At 41.1% G+C, this 19780-nt stretch overlaps 1 protein-coding gene and 1 long non-coding RNA gene across 9 annotated transcripts in view; one reads left to right on the forward strand and one right to left on the reverse strand.

The window, feature by feature from the left end:
• Nucleotides 1-19780, reverse strand: part of LOC139110024 (uncharacterized) — a 198845-nt gene that overhangs the window by 141534 nt on the left and 37531 nt on the right. For 3 of the 5 annotated variants that reach the window (XR_011546933.1, XR_011546932.1, XR_011546935.1), the window contains exon 7: nucleotides 19634-19668. This is a non-coding gene — a long non-coding RNA (uncharacterized lncRNA). Of the gene's footprint in view, nucleotides 1-13416; nucleotides 18655-18768; nucleotides 19669-19780 lie in introns of those variants that run through there. The other 2 variants (XR_011546936.1, XR_011546934.1) reach the window with 2 other exon arrangements.
• The window catches only part of LOC139110012 (nephrin), a 186597-nt gene that overhangs the window by 131255 nt on the left and 35562 nt on the right, over nucleotides 1-19780 (forward strand). The gene's annotated exons all lie outside the window — the stretch shown is intronic.

Here is a 19780-nt window from a genome sequence, read left to right on the forward strand (position 1 = left end):
GACGGCCGGTGTGTGCGTATGCGCTATGCGTGCACAAATTCGGCCGTTACGACGAGTTGCGCACTTACGCGCGATCCCGGGCACAATGTGTACACGCATGCCGCACGCTCGGTCGCCTCCGAATGAAATAGCGCGTCCACTGTGGACCGTACGTTGAAATTGCTTCGCCGATCAAACCCCACGAATCCCCGCGTCGTTCCACACTGCCGCGCAAACGAGAACGAACCGCCGAGTCTCGAATCTCTGTTTATACGCGCAAATTCGCAAGCCTTGTAGAACAGCGAAGACAACGGGGTCCTGTACACCGGTTTTACTCCGCGTATCAAACGAAAAAAAAAAAAATTTAATCTTTCGTTTTCTCTCCGCCGAGCGAGTGAACGTGCTGTGCGAGCAACGCGCGCGGTAATGCTTTTACCACGGAAAACGTGATTCGGTGGAAAAATAAAAAAAAAATAAAAAAAAGAGGAAGTGTTAACGCCGGTAATCTCGACGTTTGATTCAGCCGCGAACGGAGAATAAATGGTGAATTGCCTAAGTGACGAGATCGGTTGGCCCCGCAAAAGTTCGTCGTTAGCTTGGCCACGCGGAATACAATGGTTTTCATGTCGCATTGGTTACGTTTAATTACCGTCGAACTTTAGCCGAGTAAATTCGATCTTGGGTATCGCAACGCCAGCCGCCTATCAATCCGATCCGTCGCCGTCGCGCCGAGCAAAAGGAGATGTATTTCGATACCTCGAATGTCGATGCCACTTGAAGCCACGAGGCAAATTGTTTGTTGAGCCCTGGATATTCGACTGATCATTGATTGATTGACGGTCGGCGACTAGGTCGTTAGAACGCGCGTTTGCCAATCAGCGAGTTTAAATGAACCCGTCGGCTGAGCTGATACTTTTAATTACGACACTCGAGCAAGTGAGGGAAAGCTCGCGAAAGAAATCCTGTTATTACGAGATCGATAACGCGTTAATTGCTATCACTTAATCAAGGCGTGATCGTACCTCATTGAGATAGTTGCGCACAATTAACAAATACGATTAGAAAATACTACTCGTACAAAATTGAAGGAGCTTTTATTTTAAGTTTTAGAAAATTTTTTATTAAAAAGAAAAAAATAAAAAACGCATCTTGAGTGTTTAATGACGAGCGAAAATATATTTTATTTGATTAACACAAAGATATTTCGTTTTGGAAATTAATATTCCGGGTCTTAGAAATTTAATACTGAGATTAGAAACGATAGAGCGTCGCGAAACGGTTCCCGCGGTTATCGATAGAAGTTCTAATTATCTTCACAGTGGAAGAGGGGATGGGTACGCACGGCGTATAACGCGGAAAATGTCATAACTATCCGCCCGCTGAAGAGGCATTCGTCATCTTTCGAATTTCCTGCGCGAAATATCATTACGCCACGGACGTGGCGCGCGGTCCTGCATCCATTCTCCGAAAACTTTCATCCGCCGTAGATCACGGTGAGCGTATACGCGTATCTCCTCCAGCCCTCCCGCATGCAGTTCCACACAAAAGCGATATGCACGCGCGCGCGCGATGCGGCACACGACGTCGTGACTTATAATCGAGAAACGTACGACGAGACGCGCTCGTCCGGAAAATTGCGGGGACGTCTTCCCGGCTGTTGCATACGGAGTCTGTTCGCCGAAACGGAGCGAATGCGAGATGTGCGCGAGGGGAGGTAAAGAAGACGGGACAAGGAGGCAAGGGGCTTTACGGAAGTCGAGCTTTTCGCGAACGACTTTCGCGACAAGTTTTCCGGCTCGATTTTACGAGCGGCTCCGCGTGCATGGAAACGCATCTCTGTTACACCGGACTTCACCGTGGAACGGCAGCCTTTTTCACGTACGTTTTCTATGCGCCTGTCTACGCCCGTGTGTACGTACGTACATATACATATGCTTGGGCGCAATTTATTCGCTATAAATCCAGCGAGGAATTGAACATGATATCGAGACGGGTTCGGCAACGGCGTCGAAAAAATATGGGTCTCGGTAAGAGTTTCGTCTTACGAGAAATGAATCGAGAGGGAGAGAGAAAGTCGATGACGTTTAAAACTAGATTTTGTCACATTAATTTTTTACGACACATGATTCACGGCGATTCAAGCTCGAGTTTATTAAAAAATATTGCATAAAAAGTTATAAATTTATTAAAACGTGTTTTAAGTAAGTTGTTATCCTCGCGACTGTAAGTTCGAGTCGGACGAAACAATTTTATTCGGACGAGAAAGAGAGGCGTGCGCGATTACAGCTTGTACACTTCATTTATACGTCGTGTAATTGTGATAAGCGAAATTGCGGTGGCGGAATCGAAGCCTTATCGCGGCGGCGGGGAAAACGTGTGCCGATGTGTGGACGCGCGTAAGCCCAGCTTGCCGGACAAATGATTCATAACGGATCGTCGTAAATCCGTAATTAATTATGTCACGTCGCGCGCGTTATCGTTTAGCGAACGCGGTGTCGGTCGGCGCGCGAGAATGAAATTCGCGTGTCGACGTAATTAATTTTGTGCCTGACGTGCGACAGCAGGAGCGAATATCACTTCGATGGAAGAAAATTAACATAAACGCTTACCGGATGCGGATGCGAGCGTCGTCGCAATGAAATATACATCACACGTGGATCGCGAAGGGTGAGCGCGATTCATGGGGAACGCGGGCCGGGCTCGGCTTTTAGTTTTATTTCATCTAATTGAATTTATCTCTTCGAATTATTCCCGTGGAAAACTAGGCATCGAGATAGAAGGTTTTTCATTTCCGATACGATCGGTTAATACAATTTTCGATGTATATCGTGCCCGTCGCGCCCAAACGAAAGTGGCACGATTTTAAAAAATTCCTATTTTAATGCTACCATTTCTTTTCAATCCTAAAAATAAAAAAAAAAAAAATAAAAAAAAGAAAAACCTACGTACGCAATATTACGAGTTTAATTTGTATAAAGCGGATTTAATTCAGTTTATTTATGTACTCGTGATAAAGTTCGCTAGGTATACGGATCGGATAAGATGCCGCCATCGCGCACGGTTAATTTTCGCCAGTGTAAAAAAAAACGAAAAAAAAAAATAAAAATTGGTTTTCTGCGAGCGCGCTTATTCACGGAAGATGTAACGCGTACACGTCTACATTATGCACGGCTCAGTTAAGAAAGATTGAATTTAAAGCGCGTCGCGTACAAATATGCGACTCTCTCGCAAAAGAAATAACGCTGTAGTCGGCGATGTAATCCTGCGTGTTGTAAAAGCACGCTGAGAGAGATATACCCCGCGCGACGCTCGGCATCGCCGAGAGTTACGTCATTTCTACCGTGGAACGGGTGCTCTTTACTCTGCGCCGCGAGTACAATTCTATAATAAAAAATAAAAAAAAGAGAGAGAGAGAGGAAAAAAAAAAGAGAGCGCAGAGTTAACTAAATCCTACGAGAGCGGAAAAATGGCCGTGCTTTCGTGGGCCACGGGGCGGATCATTTGCCTAACGACGAAAGTTATTACGACGAGCCTCGGTATCCGTAAAGGACTTATGGCCTCCGGCGGGCACATCGCACTCCTGGACGATATTTTTTTCGCGCGACTGTGAAAAATTATGATCCGCGATAATACGCGAACCTTGCTGACGCTGTGTTTAAAAAATCATTACTTTAATTGTGTTAATTTATTTTTTTTTTTTTAACTTTCTTTTTTACTGCGCGTTTTAAGAAACTATTAAGTATATAGTATAGTTATTTTGATATATTTCGTACAGAATTTTTTTTTTTTATTGGTCTTACGTATTATAATTTTGGTATATTTTTTAATTTACTACATAATTCTTTATGATGTTTTCAAGAAATAAAATTCCGCGTTGCGAAATATTCTACGCCGACGGATATCATTTTACCAGTACGTTACGAGAAAATGAGCTAAAGCGAATTAAAGATTTTAAAGTCAATTTGGGACATCATTAAGCAAATATCGTTACTATAACGTAATGAATCCACGTGTTAGAACGTTTAACAGGTCTCGAAGAAAGCCAGCGGAGTGTTAAACGCGTGCTTCTTTTAAATCGCGGTATAGTATTAATATTACGTATGCAAAAAAAGAAAAAAGAAGAAAATATCGCGTTCGCGTGTCGATCGTTTAAAGCGTTTCGGTCACGTTCGGCACGTTACTCGAATAATGTATGTGGAAGTAATGCGTAGTCGGAGATGAATTTAACGCAACTGCCTCCCCTCGTGTCCTCGTTCTTAATCTCGATGATACACGCCACTTCGTCCTCTTATATGCCGTGATGCTAATGAATCTTCGTCGTAAATTCGAGACGCCGCGATGTTAAGCGACTGATACCGCTCTGGTGTGACTCGTCATTCTCGCCTCGTTACAGCGATTATCTCGTTGCATTCATCACGTAATCTCGCATAAAACTCACCCGTCAGGCGCAAGTAATTATTTAAATAAAGGAACGTTTCGATAATTTTTAAAAGAATTTTTTATAATTTTAAATCATGAAAAATGCGGAGAAACGAGGACACGAAAAAGATCTCGAACAAAAGTAAGGGGATATAAAGAATAAAATATAAATATTTGTAAACGTAATACAGAGAGAATATATGACAATTTGGTTTACAGCTCCATTGTATAATATTCCTGAAGTTATAACCGCGTAGTCGAATTGAAGAGAGCGAGCGCGAAAGTACCATATTTTGTCATTGATGCCGACATCCCACCCATTCAAAGAACAGCTTTTTAACAGTGATAAAATGCTGAAAAAAGCCGCCTATTGATGTTGAACTCAATATCTGTAGTAGGGAGCGATTCGAAAAGTTTCCCCCTTGGAAAAACGTTTCGCGACCGCGGGGAAAAGTGGATGGAAAATGGACGATGTCGATCGGTGGGGCGCGCGCGAGGGGCTGCTCGACAATTAGCGATGGCCGAAAAAACGGTTTCCGCCTTAATGAACGTTTGCTCATTTATGCATTGGAGCGTAACGAACCGGCAGAATCGCCCCTGCCCTACCACGGACGTCCCTTTCGCGCCCTCCTCGTCCCCGAAGAGATCGCTAATTGAGGGATCATAAATGCAAACTCGGGGAAATCCGGCGCGCGCCAACGATAGCGGGCGTCGCGAAATAGCGGCGCCGTGTTTCTCCCGAAAATATTGGCCGCGGAATTCGAACCGATCGCCAACGCCGCTCATCAATCACTTCCATCACGTCGGCATAGTCGCTCTTCCACTCGCGTGTTTTTTTGTTCACCTCTTTTTTTTTTTATCTCTCGTCCCAGCATCCCTCGTTCGGTAACAACGCACCGGATCCGACGCGAAGCGACTGAGAGATCGATACACGCGCGATAGGAATGACCGTCGTTCAGGAGAAAAAAAAAAAAAAAACCCTCCGTCAGATTGTCGAGAACACCGGAAAGTTGATTGTCGGATATTTTGGACTACCGTTCTAAATCCTTGCCCTAGGCGAAATTTGGATTGTTGAATTTTGAAAGGTGCTCCCGGCACGTGTAACGTTTCATTCTTAAAGTCGCGTGACTCTTGGAGAATCCTTTGAGTATTCTTTAATATTTAAATTTATTTAAATATTTAAATCGATCCGCCGACAGGGTTGCGTCTTGGATAATTGAATTCTTGCGCTGTTACATTCCCTAACGGTTCAACAACGTATTTTCGCGCATTCCTGAATCTTTTAATTCCCGAAGCGCGCCGTATCAGAAAGATCCAAATGAGCAGACCTCTGAATCTTTATCAGTGAAATTTACAAGTTCTATATATTTTAATACATTTCGGGATGCTCCGCCGTTCTCGAATACTGCGAGTCTTGATACGGACATTTACCTTCCTTTGTCCCCGCGCTGTGCCCCCCTCCGGGGAAATCCTGGCAGGGGCCATGAACTCTTATCTTTAGATTTTTATTATCTTTCTCAGTCGCCGGGATTATCGTATTTACGGATTTATGGCACTGTAAATATTTTAATTGCGCGAAACGCGAGCTCGGTGAATTATCACTTTTTCATTAATTTTTGTCTACTTTCTGCGCGGACGGTTTAACGCGCGGGGGGACGATCGTCCGAGTTATCGATATTTAATCTGCCGGCGAATGAAACGTTACCCATATCCATTATCTGATTTAGATTGACACGAATGGATTGGATTTAATTTGTTTAATCGCGATGCAATTTAATTGCTCGCGACTTCACTGATATTAAACGCCGGAGCGTCCGCCGTGTCCACGCACACGTGCGTGTCGAATGTAAAAAGGAATCGTGCATGAAACGAGATGATCATCTTTCCGCGAGTGGGTGTTTTTTTTTTATTTTTATTTTTTTTTTTTATTTATTTTCTTTTTTTTCCTTTTTGTAATAATCGTTTTGTGATAGAATATTTAGTTACACGTCGTTGCGCTTTCAATGCGAGTCGTTCACGTTAAAAATTGATGCTGTTTTTCCAACATATTCGCTTGATAATGTAATAACTGTCGTATATATATTACCCGATGCTTTATGTGTCTCGACAAAGAGATTTCTCTTTATATGTTAAACATTACATTTTTAATCATCCGCGCCGTGCTCGTTCTCCGCATGTCATTGCTTCATATTTATAATTCACATCGCGAATGCGGTAAACAATTAATCCATCACCGATGTTAATTATAACAATACCTTCGTTATAAGAGCTAATGCACGCAGTAATATTATCCGCCAAAGTCACGTTTTATTAACAACATACGCGTTAAAGATTTAATTACTTTCCGGTGATTAATTTTCATTACCCCTCCCTCTCTTTTTTTTTTTCGTATATATATGTATATATAAATTGAGCTACTTTTTATGGTAAACTCTCAGTAGTTTTCTCGGGCAGTGTCTCGTAGTTATTTATAAGAGAACGAAGACGATTCTCGCTAGTCGCCAATAAATTACGGAATCGCGTACCCTGCACCGTCGCGGGATTAAATGTTTAAGATTAAAAGTACAGTTTGTACCTTGAAGTACGAGGGCGTTTCTTTTATCCGCGGATCTCTCGATTTTCTATCGATACATCTCGACCGCACCTTCGGATCTGTTCACGTTGATAAAAAGCCATTTCGACGGCTGACCGATTGGTCCATTCGTTTGTTCAGCTAGCTATTCATCGCAGCAAGAAATGTAAAAAAAAAAAAAAAATGCTTGATAGAATCGCGCTGTTTCGCGCAGCCATGAAAAATTTCACCCGCGAGATAAAGAAATGTGTTTTCGTATTCTAGGCGATAAATTAAAGGCCGCGAGACGCTAAGCGGAATAATAATAATTTAAAAGAAATTATTAAATTATTAAAATCTTTTAACTCTTTGATAAAAAAAAAAGAAGAAGAAGAAGTTGAATATATTTAAACTGATAGGTATTAAAAGATCTCAAAGAATTTTCTTCTCGATATTGAAATCGATACGAGCTATTAATACTTTGTCTCGATATATGTGGCTATTTCAGAAACTCGTTTATGCCAAGAAAGAAAGTAAAGGAAAATGATATCGCTCCCATTCTGGGGTCTTGCACTTTTATAAGAAACCCTCCCTTACACAAGAGATTCGTCCTTTGATACTCTATCTTTTCCTTACTCCATTTCGCGCCCCCTTACTTTGTACAATTTTTAGATTTTGCAAATTCGGGTTTCGCGAGCCCTCTACGACCTGGGATCCCGGCATTCCTCGCGCCTTCGAGTGTACCTTTGTTTTCTAAACTGCCTTAAAATATCGCAGTCGTTAAAACTTTGCAATTTTATAACTTTTAAGTCTGAATTCGAAAAAGGTGGAACTTACTAGTTCGAGACGCGGAAAGAAGTCAAGGGAAGAGACCCTCGGAAGGGGAAGCGATGGTGGACACTCGTTTAATATTTAACAAACTTCGCGCTCACGGTTATAAAGAACGTAAACGAGGGTTTGCAGGATTTAGAAATGTCAAGCAAGAAAAAAAGAAAACGTTTCTTTTTTTTTTTTTTTTTTTTTTTTTTTTTTTCCTTTCGATAAACACGATGTCTCGCTTAGTAGCAAACTCCTCATAAACGTACTTTTCTTTCACTCGCTACCTGGCAGTGCGCTCAAAGCATAAATTAATAAGTAAGAATCATCGGGCGAATAAATACTGTAGAACGAATTTATCTTTGTGTAATTATCGCGACATTAATTATACGCACGCTGAAAAGTATACTTCGATTTAACTTTGCAGTAGCATGCGTTTACTTTTTGCTCGCGGCAATCTCTATGCAGTCGTAGCAATCGCGTTCCACGTAAAGTTATCAAATTAAATATTTAGTTATCTTTAATTAACCAGTTCTTTTTTTTTTATTCCCCAGACGTAATTGCCGACAGAAAAATTCACGCGCTTTTACGTGACCGAAATAAAAATGCTCGATAAGGATAATTAATATTAATATCAAGAAATGCAATTTACAACGGCATGTTTTGTTGTCGCATATCGAGGGTTCGTGCATCGGGCAATAGTCAATCTATAATTGTTCGCCGCCGCGTCGAGTGAATGTACAATCGTGTGTGTAACCGCCGGTGACGAGCGCGGAAACAGATGGGCGCGGGCCACCAGGGAAAGGGTCAGGGGGCAGAGGTGAAGACCGAAAGATAAGGGACTCGGGTCGACGTACGTCGTGCAAGATATATTGCGACGATCCGTGTTGCGCGGTGACCATCGGCGACGACAAATTCCTTCGACGCTCTACACGACCACTTCCGAGACAAAAGCCCTGGCAGTTCGCGCGCCCTTAATGACAGCCCTTCGATCACAATATCGATCGGTGCCGAGTACGTGCGCGCGATTCGTTTCGTTACATTGAAAAACTTGTACGAAGACCCGGGCAACTGAATGCCACAAGCGGCACTCGTTTTTCCGCTCAACCTGACAATGTAGTACGAAAACCTCGGAGAATTCGAGAAACACTTTCTGCATTTGAGAACTTGGAAACCCAAGTATAAAAGAAAAAGAAAAAAAGAAAAAAAAAAAATGAAAAAGAAAAACGTTATATTCTATGACTTGTCTTACGATTGAAAAGTGTATGTATCTATTATCTCGACATTTAAAAGAATTCTCGCGAATCGAGATTTAAAATAAAAAAAATAAAAAAAAACGTTCGTAGGTTAAAAGACCATTAGGCCGCATTCGTGACAAGAATTTTAATGTCTACTCGATATTTGATCCTCCCCAGACTCACGTCGACGTTTTATAACGGATATGTGATATGGTAGAATTTAAAATGGGATTCGACCGCGCTAACTACCTTCAAGGGAGAGCACAAAAGCCGCCGGGTTCTTTCTCATCAAATTGCTTTTTCTTTGGATGAGCGAAAGCCGATGATCGATATGCGCGGCGCGTTCGACAAAACGCGATTTAATTGATGGATCGCTTTGCGAGCGCTGCCTGGCTGTACGGTGGCGAGAACGCCGCTCGGTGGCCGAAAGCGTTGTCATCGAAAAACGCAGTAGCCTCGATCCGACACCTCTGGATCCCATCCGACGAACACGATTTTAAAACGTTTCTGGCAGTGCGCTCGCACCGACGGAAAAAGAAATGAAAAACAAGCTTGTTCGACGGCTCGCGACTTGTCCGACGCAGAACGTCACCCCGAATGCCGGACGATGTGTAAATGGTAGATGGATATGCGGAATGCGAGAGACATATGTTGTGCTTAAAGCGACAGACTTTACCGAACTACATACAAACGCGTCGTTGATTAAAAAGAAAAAAAAAATATTTTATTCATCCTTCGCGATTTATGGAAAATACACGCGAAAAAGGAAAAATTCAGACACGAAAGTCTTATTCCGAGCGCCACGCTTTAAATGCAAAGACTAGTCCGACCACGCGCAGTCCGCTTCCACTTTCACGATGCTTATATTCGCGGGTACTATTCTGCGGGAATCGATACGACTAATACCGCGGTCGAATATGAAATACGGACGTTCGTTTTTTTTATTTTTTTTTCTTTTTTTTTTATTTTTTTTTTTCCGAGATATAGTCGGCGAAAAAATGCCGCCGAATGTTTCGCCAGGCGATTCAGGGAACGGCTACGCAGGCGGTTGGAGATAAAATCCATGGAATGTCGATAACGGCAGGATAAATGAAGCACTACTACATTTGTACACTTTGCATACTTCATTTGTGTCGGAATTGCTGGGATTTTGTTGCGGCTGCTGGGCGCACGTCGGCATTCGCCGTATCTGTTTTTGTTCTCGCCGCCCAGAGAGTTTCCCCGATTTTGCATTTTTATACGCGTAGCCTCGCTTCGCGCTGCGCTCGCGCTTATGACTGTATTATACACTTCTGCCGCACAAAGAAGCGGCTGCAATTGATTTTTTTATTTATTTTTTTTTTTACCCTGCGCCCCCTCGCCAACGGAACGACAAAAAAGTGCGATACCTTTTCCCAAAGAAAAGCAATCTCATTTATTTTCACCGTTTATTTTTATTGTCGTTTTATCCTAACGATCTCTTGTGAAACATTACATAATAAACTGAAGAAGACGTAAAGCGCATCGCGAGTCAGGCAACTTACCCTCCCGTGCATTCTTCCGCGGTCCTGTGCCAGACGGATTTTTCTTTTATACGCGGTTAAACTTGTGATTCTACTTCAAGTCGGAGTGCCTCATTAAATATAATTTAAATTTATTTGACGTAAATGACGAATAAACTGATTTTTATACAATCGCGGCCTTAAAGGAATGGCATAACCGTTCGGAATGCTACGAGAACTCTCCAAACCGCTATTGTTTCGCTAAAGCAAATGGTTTATTGAAAAGATAAAAAAAAAAAAAGAACCTGCCGCGGTTATTCTCGTATAAAGATTCATTGCGAGTTCTTTCGGTTTTCTCAGATCAAGATAACCGCTTGTCGAACGGCCGCGTGCGATATTGGCGGTTATTAAAAAAATATTACGATGCGAGTTAAAAAACGTCGAGAATGAAAAAGCGGGACAACAGCCCCGGCAGATTTCAGGGGAGGGCGCGATTCTTTCGGGACGGTGGATCGAAGTGGTGGGAGAGGATAGAGATAACGTTGCCTTTATCTCGCTGGTGGAAGTAAGAACGACGCGTTTCGCATTTTACGAGCGGCTATTTAGATTTTATATGGCCACTTCCTGCCACGCGCTTGTATGCCTCGCGCATTCGCGACCGTCGTATCTCTACATTCTGAACATTTTGATAGGCGCGCACGCGAATCGGAATTGCGAACACGAGTTTTTACGATCGCCGCTTCCCTCTTGCGATAGGGGAAGCCTTGGTCTTTTCGTTATAATTCGGTTGCACGTTTTTTTCTGCAAAATTATGTGCCCGGAACGCCCCACGCGATCCCCGCAATCACGTCTTCATTTTGCAACGGAGCGTGTCTCCGTCCAAAACATGTTTTCTAGATTTAATAAAAGCTTGCGTAACTCTTTGTTTACGTAGCGCCGCGGTGACAAACAATCTATAAAATTTGTAGTTTGCGATCAATCAATTTCGACGCACACGCGAAACAGATTTAATTATTTGTAATTTATAACAATCGCTTGTTAGACCCTTTGACAAATATAATGGATTATAATGGACTTTAAATTATTAATAAATAAACTGTTATTATTATTATTTTTTTTTGTTTTAATTTTTTATATCTATTAATTCGTTTAAATTTTATTTTATCGTGTAAATAAGATATCGGTCCATTTTAATGGGAAGGCTTGTTTCACGGAATAACATGCCGCTGACTGAAGTATAATGGGTTCGATAAAATTGTTCCGAATACCCATGTATGGAATAATCATCCGTAATTTCATAATAAATACCGTCGTTAGCCAGCCATTCGCGTGAATGCTTTATCTCGGAGATATATGTGTTTTTACAATGCCAGTTTTACCCTGCTTGGCATTCGCTACTACCCGGGGGCTAATGTTGCCGGTGGATTTCGGAAAAACGATAGCTCTTTGTCTCGTAATTGTAATTACCGCCAATTTGTCCGACCTGCCGTGACAGCTCGCACGTTAATTGTCTTAATTATTGCGGCGAAACTTGCATCCGGCTATTGGAAAATCGCCACGAGTCTCCCCTCTTCCCCCCCCCCTTCGTGCGAGTCCCATGAATATTTACGAGTGCTTTTATGTGTTAGTTGAAGTTTCGATTCTTCCCTCCATCTTTCCCCGACAAATTTCCCCGAGTTATTTATGAGATTCTAGGGGTCGAAAATTGCCTTTGTACCGACTTTGATGTATATACGAAATAACTTTGAATTGAAGTAAAATAGATGAGATCTTTGAAAATGTCCCAAGTTTCATCTCTTAGCATAAACGAATGACACTCCGCAAGTAGTATAAACAAGGATTAATGCAGCGACAAATGTTACAATGCAATACTTTACGTCGCGGCGAAACCCACGATTTAAAAACCAAGAAAGAAGAAACTATTGTGGTTGCCGGTAAAAAAAAAGAAAAAAAAAGAAAGGAAAGGAAAAAGTAAAAAAATTTTTTTAAAAGAGAAGTCGTAAGGCAGGTGTCATAGAAATAGAGCCGGGGATGAAGTTTAGAACTCATCAGAAGATGGAAGTTAAAAAGAAGTGACGCGAAGGACTTTAAGATTACATTTCGTAAGATTCATAAATTCAGCGTCCCAGAAGACTCCGAATGTCGATGTCTTCTCTCATCCGAGCTTCTCGTATATTCGCTTATGTATTAGTCAAACACGAGCTTGCTTTTTTTTTTATTTTTCAGTAAAACGCCGGTGCTCAGAATATAATTTATAATAATTATATTAGCGATTTATAATTCAATAATCTAACCAAGTTTTTTTATTTCCCCCCCGTCGAAGGAAAATATTGATTCCTTTCGTCGTAACTGGGCTAACATAATAAATCAATCTCTAACCTTTTCGACGAATTCTTTTCTTTTTACTTCAAAAGTATGAAGAATGCATAATATAATTTCTAAAATTTATGCCATCCAAATAAATACATTTAACGCGCGCTCTTTTTCTTTTTTTTATCGCTACGATAAAATATCTTAGCGTGTATATTTCAAGAGAATTATTTTATCAATATATTACACGCAATATTGCGCAACAAACTTGATATAAACTTTAATTATCGCTTTCGATAAACGCGATTTTTAAACAAGTATACTTCGATCTCTTAGAGAAGCGCAACTTAGGCGGAACTCGCGCTCATAAAGAAAACGGCGGAAGAGAGAGAGAGAGAGAGAAAAAAAAAACGTGGAATGGGGAGAAGAAGCGGTGCCCGTAATCCATTCGACGCATAACCGAAGTTTTAAACTCTGACACTTAACAAGCAAAATCGCGCCGTAAATCCCGGGATGCAGTAACCGCCCGTCTCGCTCGGACTGCGAATATCTTCGGAGGAGCTCATTTTACGCTCCTCGAGTACCCGGGGAGCGTCGTAAAACGCGTTATTACGATTCCCCGGTAGCTGCGCCTGCCATCCACGACAAATTCATTCGTCCGGCAGGACGACTCCTTGGACGATTCTTGTATCGCGTGCTGCTCTGTCTAACTCCCAACCCTTTAACGCGATCGTTTGCGGTTCGCGAGGCGACCTAACGATTTATGCGGGCGCATTTAAGCGGAGCCGAGCTTAAACGGCGGAACTCGTAATAAAACTCGGGAATATTAATTCAATACTTAATGTCCCGCAATCCAACCAGTCGTTTACTTTTTTTTTTTTTCTTTGCATTTGTCACTTAAACGACTTCTGATTTTGCAACACAATTTATTTACAATACGTCTTTTGCAATACGCGCAAAATTAGGCATTTTATTCGACGCGTTGTCGATAAATTTATAGATCACGCGCATAATCATTTTTTACGCGCAGAGCTTCAGTTTACGATCACGTCGCGCATCTTGCGTACGAGTAAAAAAAAAAAAAATTGACGCCGCACCGCCATCGTCTTTAATCGACGCACCTGCCTACACGTCAGCGATAAATTTTTCATTTCGCTATCATAAACCGTCGGCCCCCCAGCGTTCTCTCGCGCGTTACGTACGTCGTAATGAAATAAAATGTTGCACGGCAATTTCTTTTCTCCTAGTCACGGTTTGCTTGGTCATGGTTTCATTTATGAACGTGATGACACGCGCGTTACGCTGTTTTTCATTTACTCCGAGTCTTTACGGCTGCTTTTACGAGTGCAATCGATGCCGCGGATGCATGCGACACGTTCTCATTTGCAGATAAAAATGTTACTCCCGTTGTCCTATAGAAAGCTCCGAGCTTTGCAAAATTACGATTTGAGAAAGAAAACGACTGTATGCATGGGGTCGCTTGACGAAATTGACGTTATTTTAATAATAAATATCACGATAAATTAAATAAAATTGACATAAAGAATGTCAGCAGCGTATTAAATATTTTCAAAGTTTAATTTATTTTTAATATGCGTTTAAAAATTAAGTAAGAGTCGGTGTGGAGATTCGTTTACTTGACCGTACTTTAAAGAGATTTGGTCAACGAGTTTTAATAAGACATGAGCGTTTATGAACGTCGCAAGAAACGCACTGAGAAAGACGGCCGCTGCCGCTGTCGATCTCTTTTTTGAACGGCGGCGCATCTCGACAGACGATGCGTTCTAGCCAAGTAACTTTACAGAAGGCTTTTAGACGGAGAAGGCTCGTCGGGCCATCATACCAAGTAATAAGGACATCACAACACCTTTCAACCTTACGAACCTTCCTTCCTTGCTCGTCGAAGCTTTCTACCTCTCGTTCGGTATTTACGCGGAAGCTGTTTTCGCGCTACGAACCGGAACGGTAACATGAATTTTTACAATATAAGCGGTAGCGTGAAGTGCTTTTAAATATCTGACTACAAAATGTTCTGAAACATATTGCCGACTATTTTTTTTACTTTAACGAAGCTCGTAATCGAGTTCATCGCGAGTTTCTTTACAATTTTTTGCGAAATACAAGTAATATATCAAAGTATATTTAATATCCATTTGAAAGGTCAACATATTTTAATTTAAATGTCTGAAATTTTATCTCTCAAATAATTAAAAAATTTTGTCAATATTAAAAATGATATGCTCCGTTATAGTTAATAAAATGGGTTATAAAAATTATTACAATTAATATTATTAACTTGCGCTCTGTTGTAAAATTTCGAGTTAATTTACTTTTTTTTTTTTTTTTTAATAATTTCACAATTAAATTTAATTTTCAAATCGCGAGATAAAAGGGACATACAAGAATACCGAATAATTTATTGAATTGAAGAATAGGTTTCTGGAGAAGCTCAACAATTCTTTTTTTTTTCATGGAATATTCCAAAAGCTTTAATTAAAATACGAAAAATTACGATACGCTTCGCGCGCTTTATATGATTTTCATAAATAATTAAAGCAACAAAACTCGCCTGCGTGTAATTGATGAGAGATCTCAAATGAGGCATTAATTATTACTCTCCGTTCATCCACCCTAAAATCCGGACTGACAAATATATCATGGGCGATCGTGCTTTTTATTGAATCCCGCGCATTTGATATTCAATTAACAGCCGACAAAGATGGCGCGAGCACGAGCGTAATAAAGCCGCATTTAGATTCGTTAAATAGCGCCCGACGTGCAGGCACGCGATTGCTTCGATTATTCGCGCGAGCCGAACAAATTCCCATATTCATTATTTTACAAGAGGTTATTTCCCAAATGTAGCAGCGGCACAGAACCCATTGAGAAATTATCCGAATGCAATATTGATTTATCAGAAATTAAAATAATATCGCGTGCAAAATAATAATATGTAAATTACGTTGTCAACCGGGAACATTTTATAAATAATATTACCGCCGCTTTAGGAGACGGGATCGGACTGAAATGCATTAGAGATCGTCTGCACAATAAGTATTTCTCGTTCCAAAATTAAAGGTGTAAGAAGAAGCTACGGGATTTTGCGTTTCTCGTACGTGGCAATGAGCGTCCGGGAACGCAGCTGTCGCTCGTGATTAATTAACGCGGTGGCCCTAAGTAATGCCTGTCGATTCGTTATCCGCGTACGCGTGCATACGTATGCACCGAGACGATCGGACGGTAGCTTCGACAATTTTGCGGTTTAGGCATGCCCGCGTCTGCGGTCCCGAGGTATCGATATTGCGGTTGAGTGTCCAATTTGCGAGTGCCGACGAATCCGTTGATTTACGGACGACAGCCGGAACCGCCGGTACGGAGAGTACCGACACACGCTCGGAAGCGGATAATCCACTTCTGAGGAAGGCTTTACGTCATTGGAAGGGGGATTTAAATCGGTGGCCCTTCGTCGCCCATAATACGTGAGAAGTAGCGCATGCCGCGGATGACAATAATTTTTCGCCGACAGCGATATTTAAATGATACTTAAAGGGTAGAATTCTACTCTTTTAAAGAAACTTTCTATCTTTTATTAATTAACGTGCTTGCTCGTAAATTATCTTTATTACGAAATATATATATATATATATATATTTATTTCGTTATTTTTTGTTTTCTTTTTTTTTTTTTTTTAGCTAGAAAACTTAACGCAGAGAAATAATTGCGCGCGTGTTGCGTATAATTAAAGCGAGAGTTATTAGTCTGCAATTTACTAATCACTTTTAATGCATTCGTTACTTGACTAATCGTCCGTATCTCTCAGTAAAAACTTTACCTATTATTAATTGCTACGTTTAAAGACTATTAATCGTCCCGAATTCCTCGCACGATAAAACCATCCTTATACTGTAAGGAAAGTAATTTTAATGAGGTCGTCACGGCCCAACGAACCGAATCGGGTAACGTTCGATTATCGGAATGGAAAGGATTCACGCTGTTGACGCGGAAAGATTTATGTCCTCGCGTCGGTGAATGATTTATGCTCGCACGGTATCGCGTGGTTTAGGAGTGATAATCCTTACGATCGATAGTAGTCACCTTGATTAAAATTGTAGCGCTAAATAAGAGCGGCCGCGTACAACGAGTACCACAAAAAGAATTAATTGCAGCTTGGGAAATATTTAATATCGAAAAAAGAATTTCTATTCTGAACGCGTGTAAGGGGGGAAAAAAAATATATTTTTTACGGTCTCTTGCGGGCGTGAAATCAATTAATTAGCTCCCTAGTGATTATTATGTCTGACTTTATACGTGAACGTACCGGCAGTGTTTTTGCGAGCCGCCGTTCCGCGTCATTCACGGCACGACAAATAGGCAATTATCAATTATCGCGTCGATGAGCATTTAAGTGTTTATTCGTGTCCCCGTAACTATGAGCGGACTTAACTACTGCGAAGCCACCGTCGACGTTCGGCTACAACTAGCATAACAGCGCACCCTCTCTATTGTAATAGTCTGCTGCACTTTAATTGACTATCATAGTCCACGAGCCTTCGTTATCATCCCCAAAATTAACCTGGTGTGCGGTAATCCTCGCGCGCGCGTCCGCCTGCATGTTTGAGCTTTACCACTGTCGGCACGATATTGACATGTAGTACTGTCGCTTCCTAATTGACTACCACTACTTGCGCCGCCGTACGTGTACGCTCACGTAATCCGCGGTGTTGTTCCACTCGACGTATGCATATAACACGGTGCACCGTAGTCGTTACCGAAAGCCTGATCATCGCGTGTTCTACTTATCAATGTGCACTCGTCCGTATCAATCTGTGTCTCCGGTGATGAACAGAAGAGCGCGCCGTCTAGAAATCCGCAACCCGGCGAATCTTTCCGCGGATTTATAACGCTCGGGGAATCTCGTGATTTATCGCATTTGATTTCTACAATGTTCGAAGCTCATTTTGCGTCGCGTCGCGTCGCGGGCGATTATTTATCACCTGTCGCTTTCATATTTTCGACGCCTGACGTCCGCGTGGACGCGAATCGGCCGCCGTGGGCATCTCTCTCTCTCGAAAAGTAATACGCGCGCCTGAATAAGTTATGGATTCATCAAGAAACCACGGACGTAATTGCAGGAGCGTCAGCGGCGCGCAAAAACGATAAATCCAAGCATTGTCTTCGAACGTTGGAAAGCCATTATCGAACGCCATTACTCGCGGAGCTAAATGGTCCCGGAACTGCAAGGGGAACCGGATCGCCGAGCGCAGTTCGATACCTGAGTAACGCCACCGAGGAAATTTCGCGTTCCTTGAATCGTTAAGCTTCATCGTTAACCCCGAGCGGTCAAACTCTAAATCACGGCTCTGTCAATTTCACGGTTGCCGATATGTCGGACTATCTCGCGGACCAATACGTTAATTAACATTCTCGATCGTCCTAGCTTCGGACAGGAATTAAACGAGTCCCAATATAGTGACGCTTTTCCCTACTACGTCTTTGACATCGAAGATTTTCAAGTCGGAACGTTTAAATAAATTGCGAAGGATAGGGGTATCATGATAGTAATAATTTTTATTTAAAGTGACCACGTGTATGTTTCTATTTTATTTCATTCTAGTCTCCTTATTTAAAAGGAAGATGTGGAAATCTAATTACTGACGATTTTTCGCGTTGCTAATTTCAGAAGGTCTCAGTTTAAATGTTTATCATTTTTGATATATTTATTATTTTATTATATTTTTATATATTTTTATTATTATTATTTTTAGACACATTATATTTTTCCCCAAAAGCGCATTTAAAAAAAACATGCGACTCACCAATCTGCATGAGCGTCAGCGGAGTTGTAGAATTCAGGCGTTGGCTGTAACAAAAAGAAAAATATTAATGTAGACATGAAATTCAGTTCATAAAATTAATAAAAAAAAAAGGGCAAAAGTTTTTATTTAATATTTTATTAAAAAAAATTTATATTTACCTAAGAGTTGCTCCGCCGAGGCAGGATGCCCCCCGGGCCTGCTCCTCCTCTCAGATGGGACGTGTAGTCATCTTTCCGTGCACATGAGCGTCAGCGGAGTTGTAGTTTCTGGCGGTGGCTGTAACATAAAATGAAAAACATTATTGTAGACATGTCGGTATATTAATTAATAAAATTAATAAAAAAAAAGGGTAAAAGTTTTTTTTTTAATTAAGATTTTATTTAAAAAAAATTTATATTTACCTAAGAGTTGCTCCGCTGATGCCCGATGCCCCCCGGGCCTGCTCCTCCTCCCAGATGGGACGTGTCGAGTCATCCTTCCGCGCACAAGTAACTCGCGATATTCGCGACCCGATAAATTTACAATTAATACAAAAAGTTACTCTTAAATACTTCTCTCGCGCGATAGTATGTGGACTCCTGTTTGAAAGAATTTTATAATAAATTTACTCGCCCGACTTGTACGAATTTCGCGAAAGAACGACCGACGATCTGGCTATAGTTCGTTCGATGACTAATATCGGCGGAACGGCACTCCTTCGGATTTATATCGAAGCAAAACCGGAATTTTGCTCCGACAAAATCCACGGAGTCGGAAGCTGTAATAACATCAAGCTAAATTACATACATTTTTGTACGTAATTTATATTGATATTTGTTAAAATATTAATTAGTGATTAAACTGAGAGGTCTTTTTTTTATTGATGGTTTAATTTTTATCTTGTTATATCCTAAACGACGCGTATTATTTTATTATACAGAATTATTTTATATTTTTTCAGTAATATTGTTTTATACAGATGTGTATTTCCCACCCGAAGTCTTAGAACTATTTAAAAAGAAAAAAAAACAGCATGCGACCTACATTACAGATGCGCAGCAGCGGAATTAGGGATGATCCTGTAACAAAAAAAAAATATAATTTATTTAGAGATGCTGCAAATATACTTGAGCGTTAAAAAAAAAGTTTATACGCGTTTTCAATTAATTCACCAATTAAATAATAAAAAAT

This window comes from Cardiocondyla obscurior, linkage group LG19, assembly GCF_019399895.1.
Source record: "Cardiocondyla obscurior isolate alpha-2009 linkage group LG19, Cobs3.1, whole genome shotgun sequence".
In the NCBI taxonomy this organism is placed as follows: domain Eukaryota; kingdom Metazoa; phylum Arthropoda; class Insecta; order Hymenoptera; family Formicidae; genus Cardiocondyla; species Cardiocondyla obscurior.